The sequence below is a fragment of the Berghia stephanieae genome, chromosome 14, assembly GCF_034508935.2.
Source record: "Berghia stephanieae isolate SIO BIC M18660-M18661 chromosome 14, UCSD_Bste_1.3, whole genome shotgun sequence".
Lineage (NCBI taxonomy): Eukaryota > Metazoa > Mollusca > Gastropoda > Nudibranchia > Aeolidiidae > Berghia > Berghia stephanieae.
In genome coordinates, this window is record NC_088373.1 from 29262727 (window position 1) to 29272193 (window position 9467).

The 9467-nt window shown below is 38.1% G+C and overlaps 1 long non-coding RNA gene across 1 annotated transcript; it reads left to right on the forward strand.

Moving 5' to 3' along the window:
• The first annotated feature begins 4343 nt into the window (after nt 1-4343).
• LOC144959658 (uncharacterized) lies at nt 4344-8912 on the forward strand. The gene is made up of 2 exons (XR_013642644.1): nt 4344-6258; nt 7592-8912. It is a non-coding gene; the product is annotated as an uncharacterized LOC144959658 (long non-coding RNA).
• Nucleotides 8913-9467: the final 555 nt, after the last annotated feature.

Below are 9467 nucleotides of genomic sequence, written 5' to 3' on the forward strand. Positions count from 1 at the left end.
ATGATGATGATGATGAAATCGATGTTGCTGCTGGGTTGTATAATGTCACCTATTTAAAAGATTTTATACACCAATGCCTGTCGATCACTCCATTCAAACTGCCAAATGATTAAATTATACGCTAACGACACAGCGATTGTAGTTGTAGGTCTGTTCAACTATTATGATGATAGCATCAATAAAGATATTGATCAAGTTGATTTAATCACTAAATGGTGCTCTGATAATATGCTTCACTTAAATATCACAAAGACTAAAGAACAGATTCTTGATTTGCACTTAAAGAACAATATGAACATGAGAAATTGAATTTTAAAAACGATGAGGTAGAAGTAGTAGATGAATTTAAATACCTCGGAGTGTATATTGACAACACTTCCACTTAAAAAAAAAAAAACCAGTTAGATTTTATTAACAAAAAAGTGGGGCAGAGATTGCATCTCTTGAGGAAATTTAGATCTTTTGATTCAATCTGATGTCACGTCGCCCAGCAACGGCGGCCATCGTGGTTCTAAAGAAAGAAAATCGGTACTTTTTATTCTTCATGGTGGCTAGAACTTTTCATATGTCTGGTGATCAGAATGTGTAAAAGTCAAAACATGATCAGATTTATAAATAAATGTTTTTTTCTTCGTCGGAGAAATATTTCAAAAGGGCGTCCGCTATTGTTCCGATAGTTTAGAGCCAATTACTAAGTCACGTGCGTCATTACAAGGGAAGTGAAGTTACGACTGTGGAAGCGTATTAGCGAAAAAACAACGATTCTAATGTATAACTCGCTTATAAGAAGTGTTATTTCCTTTGGTATTGCGATGTGGTACGGAAACTGTTGGGTGAAAGATAAGAATAAACGAAGTGGTTATTTGTACTACCACTACAAATAGCGAAAACTACCTCTTTTCACTATTTGTACTCCCAGAACTCTTATGTGTTTAAAGTTGCAAACCACCGCTCCTTTACCTATTTGTAGCTACTCCCAGCACTCTTATGCGTTTAAAGTTGCATTTGTGAGCTTTCAAGGACCAGCCGACCAGCCTCCACTAGTGCTGGGTCGAGTTTGAAACGATCAAATCGAGCGGGTTTTCGATCGAGTCCTCTAAAATCGAGTCGGTTTCGAGCGGGTTTCGAGTCAGTGACGTCATCGAGCAGTGATTCGTTTGAAAAAAAAAAAACACGAGCAACTCGTTTGCCACAGGAAACTTCACATACCCCTCCCTCTCTTATGTCTGTGGCTGGCTTGACTGCAGCTGGTTATGATGGGGGCTGCCAGATGGCCAAGTTCAAAATTGGTTACTAAGAAACGCTTTTCTATTATTATTCATTTTAAAAAAAAATCTTTTATTTAAAAAAAATGAAAAGATAAGTTTATCCAACTGTAGTCGATTGTTTTGTTAATCAAAACAAATGAGTTTTTCAAGGAGTCAGAATGCTTGTGGTGTTGGGCTATTTGGGGTCTATTTGACTACTTGGGCAAGAAGAAATCTGGCTGTCTGGCAGCCTTGATTATGATCGTTCGTCGCATCACACACACATACACACACACACACACACACACACACACACACACGCGCCATCAAACAGTTGTTGATGGTGAAGGGTTGAGACCCCCCCCCCCTCCCACCACCATCATCCCGCTGTCACCTTAACATTTCATATTTATGTCGCGCCAAAAGTTGTCAGCCGCCCCCACCTCCCATAATTTGTCACTGGTCGTCATCGCCTCTTGTGTGTGCGGGAAAGGTCGTGCCTTTCATTTTATTATTTGAAAAATAAATGAACAAGAATGGTGTGTTTTTATTAGGTAGGTAGATAATAATAATATTTAGCAGGTTCCACACCCAGACACACACGGATTGCCCGGACACGATGATAACGATGCCGACGACAATGGATGACGATGATGATGATGATGATTATCGTGTTTCTGTTTAAAAAATGAAATACTTTAGCAGGTTCCACCCCCACCCCCCACACGGATAGACCGGACCCGAAGATGATGATTGTGGTTTTGCTGGCTGTTACGGCTGTGATGAGGATGATGATAATGATGATGATGATGATGATGACGATGGCGCAGATGGTGATTATTTGTTCGGTCGCTCAGTGGTACGGTGTCTCTTGTCACAAAATCAAGCCTTGTCAATGGCCGGATGAGTGACAGTGATTGTTGAAAATTGTGATCCAGACGTTAAGTCCGTGTGTCAGGCACTTGACTCAGGTGTGAATGTATTCTTATCTTATAAGCAATGACGGGTATTGTAAAGAGCTTTAATACAAAAAGACTCCAAACAGCGATCGGTACCTACTGTACGAAATGGATGTATGGTCGATATGGCGTGCCGGAGGAATAAATTAAATAAAATATTGTGAAGTTCATTGAGCATGGTAAATCCTTGGAAATGCGCTTTGAACTAATACACCTGCTAGACAACTCCGATTCCAATATAAACGACTGATTAATATTCCCATATATAAACTATAGTTAGCTGAAAATCTTTCTTTGTCGGGACTCCAAAAGTATGGAACGAATTAGACAAAGAAATCAAAGGGTCTTTTAGGAGCACTGATTGATTTTAGATTGATTATTACATTGAAATGTGTTGATATTTATTTTATCCATTATTATTAGGGTGGTGGTGGTGGTGGTGATGATGATGATCCCGCTGATATGATGGTGATGATAAATAAATTAAACATAATTCCCTTTATTCATCCCATAGGGGAGATTCGTCTTTCGGGTCTATTCTAAGGGAAGACTGGAATAACCCAAGCGATAGCCGCAGTGCAGCGCCGCAAATTTAGTTAGGGCAAGGTGACTTGCTCAAGACCACTCAGCGGCGGGTGATCGAACTCGGTACCTTTCGGGTGCCAACCAAAGACCGTACCGCTGCCCCTGATGATGATGATGATGATGATGATGATGATGATGATGATGATGATGATGATGATGATGATGATGATGATGATGATGATGGGAACTAACAAAGAATACACAGGCATCTAAAATTGAAACATTCCATATTCAAAGCTAATGTTTTACTTTAAAAAATTGAGCTTTACAATATCCACTAAATGTGATCAAAGCGCTTTGTAAAGGGGTCCCCGGTCAACAGCAACATTTAATATGTAGGACGGGACATGCCGCCTGTTAGGCGATATTACAATTTTTCAGACAAAGACAACGCTGTTAACGGCCAGGTACTCATTTACACCTGAGTACGGTGAGAGAATGTGAGTAAAGAGCCTTGTCCAAAGACTCAACTATGCACCGAGCGCGAGGCTCGAACCCAGGACTTTCCGATCCCAAAGCGGGTGTCATACCACTAGACCATTATAATGCACGAGAGCCATGGTCGACTAGAGTACTACCTATAGTTACGTCATGACTAGACCACATAGCCGCACTACTGTAGGAGTGTTCATTGATAGAGGGATGCGTGTGTGTCATAGAAATAGCCTTAGTGTGTGTGTGTGTGTGTATGTGTGTGTGTGTGTGTGTGTGATAGTCAAACTTTAGTAGGTTTAATGAAGTCTTGTCACACACGCGTGATACACCTATACGAATTTCCCTGCCACTGCCACCCAGACACACTAACATCTGACAAGGAGTGAGGGCTGTGGAAGAACCACAGACTACCGTGTGCAAACATTGGCGATTGGTATCGGATGGCAAACTGTGATCGTTTGAATTTGAAATGATTCGAAACACTCGTTACCCCTCCGCTCGCTCGAATCCTGATCGTCTCAAGCTCGTCTCACGTGTCAAGATCGTCTCAAGCTCACAACCCGCTTGATCGTTTTACGATCGAGTGATCGTTTTACTAACTCGCTCTTCCGGCATTGAGATCGAGCACTGACTCGTGGCTTGGCGCTCGGTCGTCGATCGAGTAAAAGCGATCAAATAACCCAACACTAGCCTCCACTTTTCGCGGTCTTTCTTTGAGAAGTGTGAAGCAAAAAAAAAATGGCCCTCTCGGTAAACGAGACATTCTCATCTTTTCTCCAATTTGAAAACATTCGAAAATGAGAATAATGTACTTTTTATTAAAAAGTCAACAAAGAAGGTAAGTAAACTAGATACGACAATTTTTTTCCTTAGGAAAAAGACCTAGGAGTATTTATTGATAGGAAGCTAAACTTCAAGAAGCAAATTAAAGATGTTCAATCTAAGGCTAGTAAAACACTCGGAATAGTGAAAAGAAATTTCAAGAATCTGAAAACAAAACACATGACTACCATCTACAAGACTATGGTTAGATCAAAGCTGGAATATGCTAACTGCATATGGTATCCGAAGTTTGAGGGAGACAAAGACTGTTTGGAAAGAGTGCAAAGGAGAGCAACAAAACTTATCACACACCTGAAAGACAAAACATACTGTGAGAGATTGAAAGAATTAAATCTCCCGACCTTAGATTACAGGAGAAGAAGGGAGATATGATCCAAACATATAAAATAGTAAAGGGAATAGACAGGGTAGAGGCAGGATTCCTTAAACCAAACAAGAACATTCAGACACGAGGAAACAGCAAGAAACTGAAAAAAGAACGTTTTAAAACAAATGAAAGAAGGAACTTTTTTTCATCTAGAATTGTAAATAACTGGAATAAACTACAAGAAACCACAGTATCAGCAAAAAATTTGAATAAATTCAAAGCAGAGTTGGAGATAAGCAACACCCTAGGAAACAAGTTCAATTATAAAAATTGGTCCAATCATTAATAGATGAGGAGGAGCGAAGGAGACTACACCAAGTCTAAAAGCTCTATACAGAGGTATCCAGGTAATTAAGTGGCAACTCATTTCTCGTCATTCTAACTCTATCACCTTAGAAGAGTACACCACCTCAAACATTTGTCAGTTCATATCTTTGCTTTTATGAGGTCTATTTTCATTTTGAAAAGTTCAAAGTGAACAACTAAACGACGCCGATTCAGTGGTGTATTTGGTCTTATCTTCATGTGAATAAATATTTTATTATTGACTTTTCCAAAATTCCAATAGGTCATTCATTTGCATGTCGTGATCTATTTTTCCTTGATTTCAGCTGTCTCAGCTCTAAACTATACTTTTCTTTCTCAATTAATAATTCATTTTCTGTTTGCAATGTATTACAGAGATGTTGATTTACCACATGTAAAAATTTCAAAGTTGTATCTGAAGCTGTTTCTGAATTATACGTGATTATCCATTGGGATGCTGTGCTTTGGTCACATTTTTTCCTCTATAAATAGAGATTTTCCACCACATAACTTTTTGACCAGTTGAGACAGAGCCATAATTTTTCACTCTAGTTAATGTTTCACTCCCCTTTATTTTTCTACGCAAAATTAATACCCATAGCCACTATTTTGAAAAATTCTTGCAAGTGCCTACTAAGAGGGTTGAACTTGAACCTGAACATGCTCCTTCTTCTTCTTCTTCTTCTTCTACTAATAACTACAACTAGATAGCTTCTACTCCTCTTCTGAATGATCGGAGCCGTTTAAGAAACTAAATTACGGTTTCCACCGGCGCAGCTCTCTAGACTTCCAGTCCCACAGTGCCCAGTATGGGCGGGAGACCTTACCCCCGATGTTCCTCGAGCCTCGAGGTAGTTTCACTTTATAATTGTTTTAGCTTTTGAACTGTGGATCTTTTGTCAAACGTTTTATTTTAATTTTTCAAATTTAGTAGCACTTTAAAGGTCTGCGTTAGGTATCGCTCTGCTGTACTGTAACTGTAAGAGCGTAAGAATAACATGGTAAAAGTACCGTAAAAGTATGCTGATGAAAATGATATTGACAATGAAAAATAAGAAGAACAATAGAACTTATAAACAAATCAATAAAGAAGCTTTAAAAAAAATGAAATTTAAAAGAAGTAAGAAAAAACTGCCTCAAGAAGTGAAAAAAATTGTCCCTGTTGATGAGATGTGAAGTGGACATAATCGTGTCTGTTAAGAATTAGAAGAAATGAAAGATGCCACTTTTTATTTTAAATGTAGATTGCACATTAGCAGAACACTAAAAAAAAAAGTAAAGACAGAAAATCCAATGTGGCAACTTGGTTGCAAGTGAAAAAAGTAAAATTACTCCGCTCAGCATTGCTGCTGGTGTGATGTCTAGTGTTAGTTAGGTGTCACTATATTAGAGTGATATCTTGTTACTTCATATTTTCATTTTAAAACCTGTAGAACAACTTGATTGATTTGTAAATTCCTTATATGACCATTGTTTTAGTAATCACCACCATGAAAATCACCCATGTGATAAATTGGTAAGACTCATTCATTTTATACTGATTTTCCATCGACATTTTGTCCCTGCAGTTTTTCGCTGCCGAAAATTTTACACTTGACAGCAATTAATCGCAAATTCTATTTTAGTCGCAATTAGACTCAATTTTTTTTTATAAATATGTATTATTTTTTCTTTTCTTGTTACTTTATATTTTCAGTACTTAATTGTCCCTCCCCCCTCCCACTATTGAGTGTAATATATAGTAATAGATTAGTTAGGTAAATGCACTGTTGACACCAGGACCAAATGTTTAAAGGACAACAGCCATTCCAACTCATATTTTATTACGATACATTCAAGGTGGCGCACTGAGATGGAGAGATGATGACCAGCTTGTGACAAAATTGACTGTTCCAGAATTTGTATTTTTTTTTATTAAAAAAAAAATTTCTTGGAAGGGTTCTGGGCAGAGAGTTCACATTTTTCTATCCCTTATATTTGTTTTCCCTTTCCATTTTGCTCCCTGTCTTTGTTATGGATTAAGATTGCTCATTTTTTTCCTGGTCCTTGCGGGGGTCTTTAGTTGGGAGGCAGACAGTCAAATACAGTACCTTTCTTCTTGAGATGATTTTTTATACTGTAAATCATCTCTCTGTTATGTACTGTTATAGTTATAAGTTTTGAATATTATTGCATTATGTAAATGTTTTAGCAGGATCCTTTGCTTGTGTCTCAGTGAGACTTTGAGGTAATGTCAAAATTGGTACATCTTTGAGGTGCTCGTGAAATCTACTGTTCCCTATTTATTGAATCAGTCACCATATCATCATCCTTTTTATAGTGTTGTAAGCGCTATTAAGTCCTGTAAGACAATATAAGCAGATCTAGGTGGTGGTATTTTTTTGGGTCTTTTTTTTTTGTCTTTGGTTTTTTTTTTGTTCCAGATAAGGAATTTTAAGATTTGATGGTTGTCCATAGACTTTTCAAAATAAAATTTGACTTTGACTATAGGTACGATGCAGTTATAAGTGCTTGATTTCTGAGGACTAATTATAAATGGTGACCACTCTATTGCGTTTTTGTATGCCATGAAAATGTTACAAAAGACAATGAAGCGACGTTTTTTGGGAATTCTGCAGTCATTCATTTAACCCTTGAATTTGATGAGCGCCTGTTGCATTTTAGTTCATTCAAGTATTTTAGAGTGACAAACACAACTCGTGCATTATGGGTTTATATGCAGATTTTTGTCTTTAAATTGTCAATAAAAAATAAAATGCTTTTTTTTTTGTTTTGTTAGCTGGCAGGTCTGAATTGAATGCTATTGCATACAATTTTGTACTTTTAATCTTTTTTCTTTTTACATTTAGCCATCCTCACTTTATCCGGAGAATCGCCTGCCCCTCGTGAATGAGACAGTGAAGGCTATGGCTAAAACAAAGGTGTCCACAACCCAACTTAGGCAATACATTCAATCAAGCCAAGGATAAAATGTATTGCTAAAGATGTCGAAGATTTGCAGCGGAGATTGTTCAAGACTGATATTGATAGGACGGACGGTGAAACGGTACAGGAATTACTGAGAGAGATAGAGGAGGAAGGAGGTGTAACAAAGTTCAGTGTGAATGAGGATGGTGGTTTTGAGTATTTGTTTTAAGTAACGGGAAGAATGAGGCGTGATGTGAGTGTTTTTTGTGATGTGTTTGTTATGGATGCAACATACAAAGTAAATCGATATTTGTATCCACTTGTGAATGTTATGTGCATAGATGATGAGGGTCATGGCGGGCGAAAGACTGGAAATCCATGACCAACCTGAAACTGACATTGTACCAGTATGACGTGTGACAAATACACAGGAAGGACTGTATCGAATTGTATCTTCAGTGACAAACAGGATCAATAGCTTGTTTCAAGTTATGGTAGAACATCAGTTTCTGCAAAGAATCTCCCAGTTGGAACAGTTTTTGACTCTTGTCTCTGAAGATAAAGACTTTGACATTGTTGACATGACTGACTTAATACAGACAAATCCCCATTCTAACCCTCTTTCTGACTTTTCAGAGACACCAGACATTGTAAATGCACGTACTGACCAGAGACCACAGACATTATAAATACACACTCTGCCCAGACAGAGACCACAGACGTTATGGACACACAAACTGACCAGACAGAGAGACCACAGACGTTATGGACACACAGACTGACCAGACAGGGACTCCAGATAACAGAGACATGCGACCATAAAGATGCCCTTGACACGACAGAGACAGTTAGACTGCGAAATTTTTCAAATGTGACTCTACACAGGAAATTTCAGGCCGAAACTGTGTTATACAGGTCGGTACAGAATAAAACAAATATAACACAGGAGACCAAACACTGTGTTGTAGAATATCAAAATTTCAAAGGTGGTCGGTCAGTGACGAAATAAAAAGGGACATTATAAGTCGTAATATCACATCTCAATAAAAGAGTGTGATAGTAAAAAGGTGCCCGTTAACAATTGAGTCGGTCAAGTCTCTATCCAGATTCAAAAGGATAGTGCAAAGTCCTGTATGTAAAACAAATTTGAGAAGCATGGTTGTTCTCAATACTTGTTGGGTCGTGATCGGTATAGAGTGAAGTAGTGTTCATGCATTTTGACATTTTCTTGATCTTTTAAAATAAAATTATAATTTAATTTAATCAACAGACTTGTTTAATGATTTAAAGATATACTTTTGTGGGGACCTTTTGTAAAATCATTAGTCTGATTGTAGTTGTAAATTTCTTTATATTCTAATGTCATAAAATCAGTGACACCACTGAATCCCTACCAGCGCTTTTACTCACTGAGTCCCTACCACCAGCGCTTTTACTGAGTCCCTACCACCAGCGCTATTACTCACCCAGTCCCTCCACCTGGGCGGGGTTCCTGACCTCCCTTAGTGGGCAGGGGGGTTCATACTGTGTCTTCTATCCCCTTATATCTGTTTTCCAACATGCTTTCTGTCTTTGTCTTGGAATGAGATTACTTGGTTTTGTCCTGGTCCTGGCCGGATCCCCCGGCTGAGAGGGAAGCAGTCGAATGTATAGTTAGTTTTGGGAGATGATATTTTTTTCATTGTAAATCATCTCTCTGTTATGTACTGTATTATGTTTTATTTACATATTATATTTGATTTGTTAACATTTGAGTGTATTCCTCTTAGTCGGGACCTGTGCTTGTGTCTGGATGAGACTTTTAGGTGATCTCAAACT